Source organism: Gorilla gorilla, chromosome 1 (assembly GCF_029281585.2).
Source record: "Gorilla gorilla gorilla isolate KB3781 chromosome 1, NHGRI_mGorGor1-v2.1_pri, whole genome shotgun sequence".
NCBI lineage: Eukaryota > Metazoa > Chordata > Mammalia > Primates > Hominidae > Gorilla > Gorilla gorilla.
Genome location: NC_073224.2, coordinates 47,590,847 through 47,606,451, shown reverse-complemented (window position 1 = coordinate 47,606,451; position 15,605 = coordinate 47,590,847). Strand labels below are relative to the sequence as shown.

The following is a 15,605-nucleotide window of genomic DNA, read 5'->3' as shown; positions in this document are numbered from 1 at the left end:
TATCTGAGTCAAAATCTTTGTTCACTATATGATTTTAAACAAGTTATTTGACTTTGCTATGTCTTTGTTTACTATGCAATGGGAATAATGTATCCTTCAAAGATTAAATGAAAAGATTACAAAGATTAAACAAGCTAATGATGTAAAATAGTTAATGAGGTGCTAGGCACAGGGTAATGTTCAATAAGTCACAACTCCCAGTACTCTAGCTCACCCCTCTTCAGAGGAAAGAAAAAGAAGTCAAAGGAGCCAGAATCCAAGCCCATTTAAACAGTCTATCCCTGGCCAGCATTCTGGTCAGGGGCTGCTCTTCCCATGTGACCTTCCATCTAGCACTTGAATGTTGCTGTTATGGATCCAAATGTTTCCCATACATCTGTTTTTCAAATCAACTTAAAACTGGCAAAAGAAAGATCATGCTCCTTCAAAATTAGAAATCCAAATGCTAATGAAAATCCAATTCACCTACTATGTAATGATTACCTACTATGACAGTCACTGGAAGATTAAAGAAGACAAATAAGCAGGACATAGTCCGTGCCTTTGAGGAACATGTGTTTTATTAGAGAGAATTAGATAAGATCATAAATGACAACAGGCATACCTTGTTTTATTGTGCTTCATTTATTGTACTTCGTACATATTGCTTTTTTTTTTTTTTTTTTTACAAATTGAAGGGTTGTGGCAACTCTGCATTGAGCAAGTCTATTGGTGCCATGGTCTATTGGTGCCATTTTTCCAATAGCATATGCTCACTTTGTGTCTCTGTGTCACATTTTGGTAATTTACAAAATATTTAAAATTTTTTCATCTTTATTATATCTGTTACAGTGATCTGTGATCAGTAATCTTTGATGTTACTATTGTCATTCTTCCTTTGGGGAACCATGAACTGTGCCCATGTAAGACGGTAAATTTAATCAATAACTGTTGAGTGTTCTGACCACTCTGCCACCTGATCATTCCCCCATCTCCCTCCTTCTCTCTTCTTGAGCCCCCAATCCCTGACACAATAATATTAAAATTAGGCCAATTAATAAATCTACAATGGTCTTTAAGTGTTGAAGTGAAAACAAGTCTCACATTTTTATGTTAAATCGAAAGCTAGAAATGATTAATTTAGTGAGGAAGCCATGTCAAAAGCTAAGATAGGCTGAAAGCTGGGGCTCTTTTGCCAAACAGTTATCCCAATTGTGAATGCAAAGGAAAAGTTCTTAAGGGAAATTAAAAGTGCCACTGCAGAGCCAGATCTTGAGTCTGAGGTGTTAAGAGTTTACCCTGAGGCCAAGGGAGAAGCCACAGAAGGTTCACGGGAGGGGGAGGACATAAGACATCCAACAGGTCTGAGTTCCTCTCATAGCAGTAGGCTTTGGTCTGAGTCAGGATGAGTCTAGGACTTGCTCCCCAAGGGACTGTGGGGACTGAGAGGAGCAGGGGAGCAGGGAGAAGGTCCAAGCTGAGGGGAACAGCAAAGAGATGTGAAGGAGATGCTCTCTAATCAGGACACACTCAGAGGTACCCATTTCACGTTGCTAACATGCCAGTCGCTGTGCACTTCTCCATAATGGAGATGTTATCATTATGAGGAAACTGAGGTTCAGAGAAGTTGAGAGACTTGCGTGAAGTCACACAGTGAGAAAGTGGCCCGGTTCAGAGCCCACACCCTTAACCCCATATTCCACTGCCAGATAGGACTCCCCAGACCCCATGTGGAGCTGGGTCAGTGGGGCCTCTCCCACTTGCACCTTATCTGACTCCAGGTCCCACCCTGAGACAGGCTGGTTCCAGGTGGTAGTGAGACGGGACCCCCTGGGACCATGCCAGGCTGGGACGGCCACCATCTGAGGTCGCCCCGGGTCCTTTCCCCTAGCTATGGAGACCAGGTGCAGCACTTCAAGGTGCTGCGCGAGGCCTCGGGGAAGTACTTCCTGTGGGAGGAGAAGTTCAACTCCCTCAACGAGCTGGTCGACTTCTACCGCACCACTACCATCGCCAAGAAGCGGCAGATCTTCCTGCGCGACGAGGAGCCCTTGCTCAAGTCACCTGGGGCCTGCTTTGCCCAGGCCCAGTTTGACTTCTCAGCCCAGGACCCCTCGCAGTTCAGCTTCCGCCGTGGCGACATCATTGAGGTCCTGGAGCATCCAGACCTCCCACTGGTGGTGGGGCCAGTCCTGCGGGCGCGTTGGCTTCTTCCCACAGGGTTATGTGCAGCCCGTGCACCTGTGAGCAGCCCGGCGGCCGATCTGGCCAATAGGCCATTTTACAGGAACTGAGATCCAGAGAGGACATGGACATCCCCAGCCCAGTCAGAGTCACACGGGGCTCAGTGGACTGCCTTGGACTGAACCGTGGGCTCCTAACTGCCTCCGGCCACTTCACACAAACTGGGATGGCCCAGGTTCCCCAGCAAGGGTCCCCAGCAAGGGTAGCTCCGGGGCTTCCTGGCTGGTTGCCTCCCATTGGCTGCCAGCTGTGTGACACCACAGGGCGGAGTCTGTGAAGACCCCACCCACCTCCTCTTGTCAATGGCCCCATCTGCCAGGAAGGTTGAGGACTCCTAGGTTTCACCCACTGGAGGCTCAACCTGAGGAACCCTGGCCATGGTGGGTGGGTTCACCTTGGGCTGACCACCCACTGGGCCTGCCTACCCCTCCCTCAAAAGGCCCCTGGAGTTGTTCAGGCTGTTGGGAGGTGGCTCAGCCTCGAAGGACAGACTGCACACCTGTTGACCTAAATTCACTGGACAGACTCCAGGTGGACACCAACTCCTCAACAGCCCCATGACTTCAGCTCCACCTGGGGCACCCAGCACCCCCTGCCCCACCACAGGGCTAGAGGCCCTGAGACCCTGAAAAAGGGGCAGGCAGTAGGGAAGGTGGAGGCACACTCCTCTTCTGTTGGACAGGTGAGCTCTGAGGGCAAGCCCTGGGCCTAGCCATGCAGAGACCCTGGCTGCCCTGGCTCTTGTTTGTTTAGGCCCAGATTCTGCCCAGACTGGGGCCCAGGAGAGCTCTCAGGAGGCTGAGAAACCTCCAGGGCAGACAGAAAGTTGGGGCCAGAGCTGGGTTTTAGAGATTCTACAGGATCCCACATGGGACGGCTACCTAGGTGGGGCACGGCCCCTACCCGAGAATGGGAGGGTCCTCCAGAGAATGCGCCACCATCGAGGATATGAGCAGGGCCTGTCCAGAGCCTGGTCACCTTTGGGAGCAGGAAAAGTGAGGTGGGACTTGGAAAGGCTTTGAATGCCAGGCTGATGGTTGAGGGGATGGTGGGCAGGGAGGGAGGGCAAGGAGGCTCCCTCTGGCATTTGGTAGCAGGTGGGTGGAGGGAGGAGCCCCTGGAGATGGCTGCAGTCCCTTAATGGGGGGCCTTGCTTTGGGCATGTGGGGCTTTCCCTCCATCCAGAGCTGGCCCAAGATCCTTGGAGCCCTGAGTGCTGGCAAGTCTCACTGCTCCTGTGTATTCAAAAGGAAACAGTAAAACCAACATCAGGATGTCCATCAGAAATCTAATTTTCTTTCCAAAAAAAAAAAAAAGTGCCACTGCAGTGAATACATGAAGAAGAGACAGCCTTGTTGCTGATGTAAAGAAAGTTTTAGTGGTCTGGATAGAAGATCAAGCCAGCCACAACATTCCCTTAGACCAAAGCCTAATCCAGAGCAAGGTCCCAACTCTCTTCAATTCTATGAAGGCTGAGAGAGGTGAGGAAGGCAAGAAGAAAAGTTTGAAGCTAGCAGAGATTGGTTCATGAAGTTTAAGGAAAGAAGCCATCGCCATAACCTGAAAGTACAAGGTGAAGCAGCAAGTGCTGATGGAGAAGCAGTAGCAAGTTATCCAGAAGACCTAACTAAAACAATTGAGGAAAGTGGTTACACTAAACAATATAGATAATATAGATAAAACCACCTTATATTGGGAGAAGATGCCATTTAGGACTATCATAGCTAGGGAAGAAAAGTCAGTGCCTGGCTTCAAAGCTTCGAAGGACAGTCTGCCTCACTTACTCAAGGCTAATGCAGCTGGTAACTTTAAGTTGAAGCTAGCTCTGATTTGCCCTTCTGAAAATCCGAGGGCTCCTAAAAAATATGTTAAATCTACTCTGCCTATGCTTTATAAACGTAAAAACAAAGCCTGGATAACAAGACATCTGTTTACAGCATGGTTTACTGAATATTTTAAGCCCACTGTTGAGAACTACTGCTTAGAAAAAACTATTTCTTTCAAAATATTACTACTCATTGACAATACATCTGTTCACACAAGAGCTCTGATAGAGATATACATAGAAATTAATGTTGTTTTTGTATCTGCTAACACAACATCCATTCTGCAGCCTATGGATTAAGGGGTAATTTCAACTTCCAAATTTTACCATGTAACAAATACATTTTATAAGGCTATAGCTGCTATAAATAGTGATTCTTCTGATGGATCTGGGCAAAGCGAATTGAAAATCTTCTGGAAAGTATTACCCATTCTATATGCTTTTAATAACATTCATGATTCATGAGAGGAGGCCAAAATATTAACATTAACAGGAGTTTGGGAGAGTTGATTCCAACCCTCGTGAATGGCTTTCAGGAGTTCGAGACTTTAATGGAGAAAGTAACTGCAGATATGAAAGAAGTAACAAGAGAACTAGAACTTGAAGTGGGGCCTGAAGAGGTGCCCAGATTAGTGCAATCTCATGATAAAATGTGAATGAATGAGGAATTGTTTCTTATAGATGAGCAAAGAAAGTGGTTTCTTGAAATGGAATCTGCTCCTGATGACACTGTTAACATTGTTAAAATGATGACAAAGGATTTAGAATATTATATAAACTAAGTTGATAAAGCAGTGGCAGGGTTTGAGAGTATTAACTCCAAATTTGAAGAAGTTCTACTGTAGGTAAATTGCTATAAAACAGTATCTCATGCTACAGAGAAAGCTTTAGTGAAAGGAAGAGTTCAATGATGCAACAAATTTCATTGTTGTCTTATTTTAAGAAATTGCCACAGCCATGTCAACCTTCAGCAACCACCACCCTGATCAGTTAGCAGCCATCAACATATAGGCAAAACCCTCCACCAACAAAGAGATTACAAATGGCTGAAGGCTGAAATGATTATTAACATTTTTAAGCAATAATTTATTTTAAAATTAAGGTATGAACATTATTTTAAACATAATGCTATGGCATACTTAATATGTTTCATTATAGTGTAAACATAACTTTATATGCACTGGGAAACCAAAAAATCTGTGTGACTCTCTTTATTGTGGTGGTCTAGAACTGAACCTGCAGTATCTCCAAGGTATGCCTGTATATATAAAGTGCAACAAGAGAAGCTGCACAAGACAGAAGAAAGGTATTTTAAGAGTTCCAGGGAAGAAAAAGGTACTTCCACTTTGATTAAGATTTCATGAAGGAGGATTAAAATGGCAGACAGGAAGCAGAAGTAGCTTTCAGCTTCTATTCAGCCAGACAGAGCAGCATGTGGAGGTTCACATTGTGAGCTTTTGCTCCAAGAAATACCACAGGAACATACCAAGAAAACTGAGAGAATCCACAGACCCTTTGAAGGAACTGGATTGCCGCTGAAGGCTCCCTGAGATTCCAAAAAACTGTGATTCTGCTTGCTTTCTCAGTGGGGAGGCTGGCGGTCTGGAGCAAGTTCTCAGCCCTGGTCACCGGCTGTCTCGAAATAGACCCTGTGTTGTTGCGCAGCAGGATGGGAGTGAGACCAGCCTTTACAACCGCGGGCTGTGTGGGAGAGTGGTGAGGCCTGTGACTGCCAGCTTTCCCCCACTTCCCTGGTGACCTGTGTGACTCAACAGAGGCAGCCATAATCCCCCTGGGAACATAACTCCATTGGCCTGGGAACTGCAGCCCCAACCCCCACAGCAGCCACATCAAGCCCCGCCTGAGGAAAGGTTTAGCTCAGACACACCTATCCCTTTCCCCACCTTCTGGTCTTTCTCTACCCACCCTGGTTGCCAAAGAAAAAGGACATAATCTCTTGGGAGCTTGTGGCCCTGCCCACTGCCTGAGAAACCTAAATACTTAACTAGGTGACCCTAGCCAAGATTCCTTCCTCCCTATATACCACAGCTAATGCACTCTTGAAAGTGTCACCTCCTGGCTGGAGGCCAACCAACATAAAACCAGCACACTAAACAAAAATACAGCCAAGGACACTCAAAAGGTCCACTTCACTCACCTGCTACCTCCACCAGAGCAGGTGCTGGTATCCAAAGCTGAAAGACCTGAAGACAGTTCATATCATAGGACTCTTTGCAGACACTCCCTGGTACCAGCCCAGAGCCTGGTAGCTCTGCTGTGTGGGTAGACCCAGAAGAGCAAAAACAATCACTACAGTTAGGGTCTCAGGAAGCACCATTCCTAGGGAAGTCCCCCTAGGAAAAGGACATCAAGGAAGCACCCCACAGACAAAAGAATCTGAACTGCCCTTGAGTCCCAGATCTTACCTCTGACATAGTCTACCCAAATGAGAAGGAACCAGCAAAACAATTTTGGTAATATGGCAAAATAAGTTTATTTAACACCCCTCAAAATTACACCAGCTCACCAGCAATGGATCCAAACCAAGACGAAATCTCAGAATTGCCAGAAAAAGAATTCAGAAGGTCGATTATTAAGCTAATCAAGGAGGCACCAGAGAAAGATGCAGTCCAACTTAAAGAAATTGAAAACATGATGCAGGATATGAAAGGAAAAATCTTCAGAGAAATAGATAACATAAATAAAAAATAATCACACTTCTAGAAATCAAAGACACACTTAGAAAAATGCAAAATGCACTGGAAAGTCTCAGCAATAGAATCGAACAGCAAAAGAAAGAACTTGAGACCTCAAAGACCAGGCTTTCAAATTAAACTAATCCATCAAAGACAAAGAAAAAAGAATTTTAAAAAATGAACAAAGGGTCCAAGTAGTTTAGGACTATGTTAAGCATCCAAACCTAAGAAAAGTTGGTGTTTCTAAGGAAGAAGAGAAATCTAAAAGTTTGGAAAATATATATGAGGGAATAATCAAGGAAAAGTTCCCTGGCCTTGCTAGAGATCTAGACATCCAAATACAAGAAGCTGAAAGAACAACTGGGAAATTCATCACAAAAAGATCATTGCCTAGGCACGTAGTCATTAAGTTATCTGAAGTCAAGAGGAAGAAAAGAATCTTAAGAGCCAAGAGGTAAAACCATCAGATAACACATAAAGGAAAACCTGTAAGACTATCAGCAGATTTCTCAGGAGAATACCTACAAGCTAGAAGAGATTGGGGTCTTCATTTTAGCCTCCTTAAGCAAAACAATTATCAGCTAAGAATTGTGTATCCAGTGAAACTAAGCTTCATAAATGAAGAAAAGATACATTTTTTTCCAGAAAAACAAATGCTTAGAGAATTCGCCACTACCAAGCTAGCACTATATGAACTGCTAAAAGGAGCTCTAGGTCTTGAAACAAATCCTCAAAATACACCAGAATAGAACCTCGTTGAAGCATAAATCTCATTGGACCTATAAAACAATAACAGAATTTAAAAAAAGGGTATTTAGGCAACAAATGGCATGATGAATAGAATAGTAGCTCATATTTCAATACTAACATTGAATATAAATGGCCTAAATGTACCACTTAAAAGATACAGATTGGCAGAATAAATAAGAATTCACCAACAAAGTTTCTGCTGTCTTCAGGAGACTCACCTAACACATAAGGACTCACATAAACTTAAGGTAAGTGAGTGGAAAAAGACATTCCATGCAAATGGACACCAAAGGTGAGCAGGAGTAGCTATTCTTATATCAGACAAAACAAACTTTAAATCAACAACAGTTAAAAAAGACAAAGAGAGACATTATATGATGATAAAAGGACTAGTCCAATAGGAGAATATCACAATCCTAAATATATATGTACCTAACACCGGAGCTACCAAATGTATAAAGCAATTACTACTAGACTAGACCTAAGAAATGAGATAGATAGCAACACAATAATCGTGGGTGACTTTAATACTCCACTGACAGCACTAGACAGGTCATCAAGACAGAAACTCAACAAAGAAGCAATGGACTTAAACTATACCCTACAACAAATGGACTTAACCGATGCTTACAGAACATTCTACCCAACAACTGCAGAATATACATTCTATTCATCAGCACATGGAACATTCTCCAAGATAGATCACATGATAGACCACAAAACAAGTCTCTGTAAATTTAAGAAAATTGAAATTATATCAAGTATTTTCTCAGTCCACAATGGAATAAAATTGGAAATCAATGCCAAAAAGATTCCTCAAAACCATCCAAATAAATGGATACTAAATAACCTGTTCCTGAATGATTGGTGGGTCAACAATGAAATCAATATTGAAATTTAAAAAATTTTGAACTGAATGATAATAGTGACACAACCTATCAAAACTTCTGGGATATGGCAAAAGTGGTGCTAAGAGGAAAGTTCATAGCATTAAATGCCTACATCAAAAAGTCTGAAAGAGCACAAATAAACAATCTAAGGTAATACTTCATAGAACTGAAGAAACCAGAACAATCCAAACAAAAGCCCAGCAGAAGAAAAGAAATAGCAAAATCAGAGCAGAATTAAATGAAATTGAAACAAAAAAATACGATACAAAAGAAAAATGAAATGAAAAAACCACTTCTTTGAAAAGATAAATAAAATTGATAGACTGTTAGTGACATTAAACAAGAAAGGAAGAGAGAAGACCCAAATAAGCTCAATTAGAAGTGAAATGGGAGATATTACTACTGATACCACAGATATATGAAAGATTATTCAAGGCTACTATGAACAACTTTACACTCATAAACTAGAAAACCTAGAGGAGATAGATTCCTGGAAATATACAACCCTCCTAGATTAAATGAATATATATAATATATAGAGAATCTCTGAATATATAGAATATATATAGAATATATAGAATATATAGAATCTCTGAATAGACCAATAACAAGAAACAAGATTAAAGTGGTAATAAAAAAGATGCCAACAAAAAAAAAGTCCAGGACCAGATGGAGTCACAGCTGAATTCTATCAGATGTTTGAAGAATTGGTACCAATCCTATTGACACTATTCTACAAGAAAGCAAAAGAGAGAATCCTCCCAAAATTATTCTATGAAGCCAGTACCACCTAATACCAAAGCCAGGGAAAGACATAAAAAAAGAAAACTACAGACCAATATCCCTGATGAACATAGATGCAAAAAATCCTCAATAAAATACTAGCTAAACAAATCCAACAGCATATTAAAAAGAAAATACACCATGATCCAGTGGGTTTTATACCAGGGATGCAGGGATGGTTTAACATCCACAAGTGAATAAATGTGATACACCACATAAACAGAATTGAAAACAAAAATCATGTAATCATCGCAATAGATGCAGAAAAAACATGTGACAAAATCCAGCATCCCTTAATGATTAAAACCCTCAGGAAAATCAGCATAGAAGGGATATACCTTAAGGTAATAAAATCCATCTATGACAAACCCATAGCCAATATTATACTGAATGAGAAAAAGTTGAAATCATTCCCTCTGAGAACTGGAACAAGACAAAAATGCAGACTTTCAACACATCTATTCAACATACTACTGGAAGTCCTAGCCACAGCAATCAGACAAGAGAAAGAAATCAAGGGCATCCAACTTGGTAAAAAGGAAGTCAGACTGTCACTGTTTGCTGATGATAGGATCATATACCTAGAAAACCCAAACACTCATCCAAAAAGCTCCTAGAATTGGTAAATAAATTCAGCAAAGTTTCAGGATACAAAATTAATGTACACAAATCAGTAGCTCTGCTATACACCAACAGCAACCAAGCTGAGAATCAAATAAAAAACTCAACCACTTTTACAATAGCTGCAATAAAAATTTCAAAATTTCAGAATATACCTAACCAACCAGGTGAAAGACCTCTACAAGAAAAACTACAAAACACTGCTGAAAGAAATCATAGACATCACACAAACAATTGGAAGCACATCCCATGCTCATAAATGGGTAGAATCAATACTGTGAAAATGACCATACTACCAAAAGCAATATACAAGTTTAATGTAATTTCCCTCAAAATACCACATTATTCTTCACAGAACTAGAGAAAACAATTCTAAAATTCATATAGGACCAAAAAAGAGCCAGCATAGTTAAAACTAGACTAAACAAAAATAACAAATATGGAGGCATGACAGTACCTGACTTTAAACCACACTATATATAAGGCCATAGTCACCAAAACAGCATGGTACTGGTATAAAAATAGGCACATAGACCAATGGAACGGAATAGAGAATCCAGAAATAAAGCCAACTACTTACAACCAACTGATATTTGAGAAAGCAAACAAAAACATAAAGTGGGGAAAGGACACCCTATTCAACAAATGCTGCTGGGATAATTGGCAAGCCACATGTGAAGAATGAAACTGGATCCTCATCTCTCACCTTATACAAAAATCAACTCAAGGTGGATCAAAGACTTAAATCTAAGACTGAAACCATAAAAACTCTAGAAGATAACATCAGAAAAACCCTACTAAACATTGGGTTAGGCAAAGACTTCATGGCCAAGAACCCAAAAGCAATGGCAACAAAAACAAAGATAAATAGATGGAACTTAATTAAACTAAAAACCTTCTGCACAGCAAAAGAAATAATCAGCAGCGTTAACAGACAACCCACAGAGTGGGAGAAAAATCTTCACAATCTATACATTCCACAAAGGACTAATATCCAGAATCTACAAAGAACTCAAACAAATCAGCAAGAAAAAAACAAACAACCCTATCAAAAAGTGGGCCAAGGACATGAATAGACAATTATCAAAAGAAGATATACTAATGGCCAAGAAGCACATGGAAAAATGCTCAACATCACTAATGACCAGGGCAGTGCAAATCAAAACCACAATGTGATACCACCTCACTCCTGCAAGAATAGCCATAATAAAGAAAATAATAGATGTTGGTAATACAGTTTGGCTCTGTTTCCCCACCCAAATCTCATCTTGAATTGTAGTCTGAATTTTAATCACCATGTGTTGGGGGAGGGACCTGGTGGGAGGTGATTGGATCATGGGGGTGGTCTCCCCATGCTGTTCTCATGATAGTGAGTGATTTCTCACAAGATCTGATGATTTTATACGCGTCTTTTCCCCACTTCACTCTGCACTTCTCCTTCCTGCCGCCTTATGAAGAAGAATGTGTTTGCTTCCCCTTCTGCCATGATTGTCAGTTTCCTGAGGCATCCCCAACCCTGTGGAATTGTGAGTCAGTTAAACCTCTTTCCTTTATAAGTTACCCAGTCTTGGGAAGTTGCTTATAGCAGTGTAACAATGGACCAATACAGTAAATTGGTACTGAAGGGGCAGGGCACTGCTCTAAGGATACCCAAAAATGTGGAAGCAACTTTGGAACTGGGTAAGTTCCAAAGGAAGAGGTTGGAACTGTTTGGAGGGCTCTGAAGAAGACAGGAAAATGTGGGAAAGTTTGGAACTTCCTAGAGACTTACTGAATGGCTTTGACCAAAATGCTGATAGGGATATGGACAATGAAGCCCAGGCTGAGGTGGTCTCAGATGGAGATAAGGAACTTGTTGGGAACTGGAATAAAGATGACTCTTGCTATGCTTTACTGAAGACAGTGGTGGCTTTTTGCCCCACCTTGAAATCTGTGGAACTTTGGACTTGAGAGAGACGACTTAGGGTATGTGGCAGAAGAAATTTCTAAGCAGCAAAGCATTCAAGAGGTGACAGAGCATAAAAGTTTGGAAAGTTTGCAGCCTGACAATGCAAAAGAAAAGAAAAGTCCATTTTCTGGGGAGAAATTCAAACTAGCTGCAGAAATTTGCATAAGTAATGAAGAGCTAAATGCTAACTGCCAAGACAATGTGGAAAATGTCTCGAGGGCATGTCAGAGACCTTCATGGCAGCTCTTCCCATCACAGGCCCAGAGACCTAGTAGGGAAAAAATGGTTTCCTGGGCAGGGTCTAGGGCCCCCCGCTGTGTGCAGCCTTGGGACTTCGTGCCCTGCATTCCAGCTGCTCCAGCCTTGTCTAAAAGGGGCCAAGGTACAGCTGAGGCCATTGTTTCAGAGGGTGCAAGCCCCAAGTCTTGACAGCTTCCATGTGGTGTCAGTCCTGCAGGTATGCAGAAGACAAGAATTGAGGTTTGGGAACTTCTGCCCAGATTTCAGGGGATGTATGGAAATGCCTGAATGTCCAGACAAAAGTCTGTGGCAGGGGTGCAGCCCTCATGGAGAACAACAGTGCAGAAGTGAAATGTGGGGTCCAAGCTCCAACACAGAGTCCCCACTGGGGCATTGTCTAGTGGAAATGTGAGAAGAGAGACACCATCCTCCAGAACCCAGAATGGTAGATCCACCAACAGTTTGTATCGTGTACCTGGAAAAGCTGTAGACAATACCAGCCATGAAAGCAGCCAGAGGGGGCTATATTCTGCAAAACCACAGGAGTGGAGCTGCCCAAGGCCGTGGGAACCCACCCCTTGTATCAGCATGCCCTGGATATGAGACATGGAATCAAAGGAGATTATTTTGGAGCTTTAAGATTTAATGATTGCCTTGCTGGATTTTGGACTTGCGTGAGGCCTGTAGCCCCTTTGTTTTGGCCACTTTCTCCCACCTGGAACAGCTGTATTTACCCAATGCCTATACCTCCATTGTATCTAGGAAGTAACTAACTTGCCTTTGATTTTACAGGCACATAGGCAGAAGGGACTTGCCTTGTCTCAGATAAGACTATAGACTTGGACTTTTGGGTTAATGCTGAAATGAGTTAAGACTGGGGAACTGTTGAGAAGGCATAATTGTGTTTTGAAATGTTAGAAAGACGAGATTTTGGAAGGGCCAGGAGCAGAATGATATAGTCTGGCTCACATGTCCCCACCCAAATCTTATCTTGAATTGTAACCCAAATTGTAATCCCCATGTGTTGGGGTAGGAACCTTGTGAGAGGTGACTGGATCATGGGGGTGGTTCCCTCATGCTGATCTTGTGATACCGAGTGAGTTCTTACAAGATCTGATGGTTTTATAAGGTGCTCTTCCCTGCTTTGCTCTGCACTTCTCCTCCTTGCTTCCTTGTGAAGGACATGTTTGCTTCCCCTTCTGCCAAGATTGTAAGTTTCCTGAGCCCTGTGGAACTGTGAGTCAATTATACCTCTTTCCTTTTTAAATTACCCAGTCTTGGGCACTTCCTTTTAGCAGCATGAAAATGGACTAATACAGTTGGTGTGGATGTGGTAAAAAGGGAACACTTTTACACTGTTGGTGGGAATGTAAACTAGTACAAGCACTATAGAAAACAGTGTGGATATTCCTTAAAGAACTAAAAGTATATCTACCATTTGATCCAGCAATCCTGCTATTAGGTATCTACCCAGAGGAAAAGAAGCAAGGGTGGGTTGTGGCCATGTTGTGGATGCTTTAAATGCTGGGGATGGAGATTAACTCAATTTAAAAGAGCCAATGAGACATTTTGAACAGGGGGCAATATGATTGGAGTTTTTATCAGAGTTCATTAATCATGCAGTAAATGATACTCACACCTTGGGAAGTGATAAAAATTAAATGAGTCCAAAGCAGCACAATTTGCAATTACAAAAATATAGAACCAGCCCAAATGCCCATCCCTCAACAAGTGGATAAAGAAAATGTGATATCTATATCTATAATCTATACTACAGAATACTACTCAGCCACAAAAAAGAACAAAATAATGACATTTGCAGCAATCTGAATGGAATTGGAGACTATTATTCTAAGTGAAGTAACTCAGGAATGGAAAACCACACATCGTATGATCTCACTCATAAGTGGGAGCTAAGCTATGAGGACACAAAGGCATAAGAATGATACAATGGACTTTGGTGACGACTTAGGGGAAAGGGTGGAAGGGGGGTGAGGGATAAAAGATTACACATCGAATACAGTGTACACTGCTTGGGTGATGGGTGCACCAAAATCTCAGAAATCACCCCTAAAGACCTTATTCACGTAACCAAGTACCACCTGTTCTCTGAGAACCTATTGAAATGAAAAATAAATTTAAAAAAATAAGACTTCATGAAGGAGAATTCACATGACTTTAAAAGATGAGTGGAATTTCAACAAGTGGAGGGAGCAGAGCAAGAGGATATGTCAAGACAATCTGTCAGGTGGAGGGAATAACATTAATCAAGGATGGAGATGGAGAAATGAAGTCTTGCTTGGAGAACATCAAGAAGTCAACTTCAATTGCACTAAAGCAAGAGATACATGTATTTAAGTAGTGGGAGAAAAAGCAGCAGGGGTGGGTTGTGGCCATATTGTGGATGCTTTAAATGTTGGGGATGGAGATTAACTCAATTCGAAAGAGCCAATGAGACATTTTGAGCAGGGGGCAATATGATTGGAGTTTTCATCAGAGTCCATTAATCATGTGGTAAATGATACTCACATCTTGGGAAATGATAAAAATTAAATGAGTCCAAAGCAGTGAAGTATCTAACTAAATTTACTAGGTGCAAAATTAATTCCCTCTTCTCCCTTCTATTGCGCTCATTGTTTCTGAAGCTGTGATCTGCAAAAATGGGCCTAGAGTCCTATCAAGACTCTGCTGGCTGTGAATTTCATTTTTCCTCCCAGAATCCAGCTAAAGGTGTGAACTGGGTCTAGAAAATCCCAAGGTGGAGGCCAGAGGATAAGCTTTTGTGACCTCTAGCTATTTACTTGAGCCTGAGAAACTTAGAATTCCATAGCTTAAATCCAGCCAGCCTGGCACTTGCTGCTAAAAGCTGCCTGAGGAGAGCTGGCCCTCTCTCTCTCCTCTCTTTTAATATGTCTCTTTAGAGGCTCATTTTGACTGACCAGCCAACATCACTTGGCATTCAGGAAGCGTGTCTCCCCCCTCACTGCCTCCCCTGCGCTGAGCCTTGAGGATGATTTGGGGTTTTGTAGCCTATTATTTCTTGTCCCTCTTCCCTTCTCCTGCTGCTGGGAGGCTTTTTTTTCTGATAAGAACCTTCTAGCAGTTTCATCAGAGCCATTGTTAAGAAGAGGCGAGTCTTCTCACAATGGATACCTGATGATTTCCCTCTTTCTGCAGACAAATCAGTCCTTAGTGAAAGGTCTCATAATTGCTCTTACACCATTATTCTGGATGTGCTGGCTTAGGGCCCCTCACTCAGCCCCCTTGGGAGAGGGAAAGAAAAATCCTGTTTCTTGCCATTCACTTTTTAAAAAATATGGCTGTGAAAATGCTCTCATTCTCCACTAATGGGATTTGAGGAAGACAGAAATTCTGCACTTCTTACCCCCACACATTCTTGCAACATCCTTTACAGACTCAGAGGTTAACTGTGCTTTCCTGGGGTCCCTCCTCTCTTGTCCAACACATGGTGTTTCATCTCCCCAGAAATCAAAATGCACTAACCCAGGCCCCTCTCAAGCATTTCAGTGTCTTCAAATAGAAAAACCACCCTTTCTGTATTCCACCCCTCCTAGGTAATTTTCTTTTTCTTCTACTCCCACACCTGCAGGCTAGCTTTCATCAGCTCA

At 42.1% G+C, this 15,605-nt stretch overlaps 1 pseudogene; it reads left to right on the top strand.

Moving 5' to 3' along the window:
• Positions 1–1,817: 1,817 nt before the first annotated feature.
• LOC101153054 (GRB2-related adapter protein-like) lies at positions 1,818–2,226 on the top strand (annotated as a pseudogene).
• The last annotated feature ends 13,379 nt before the right edge of the window (positions 2,227–15,605 follow it).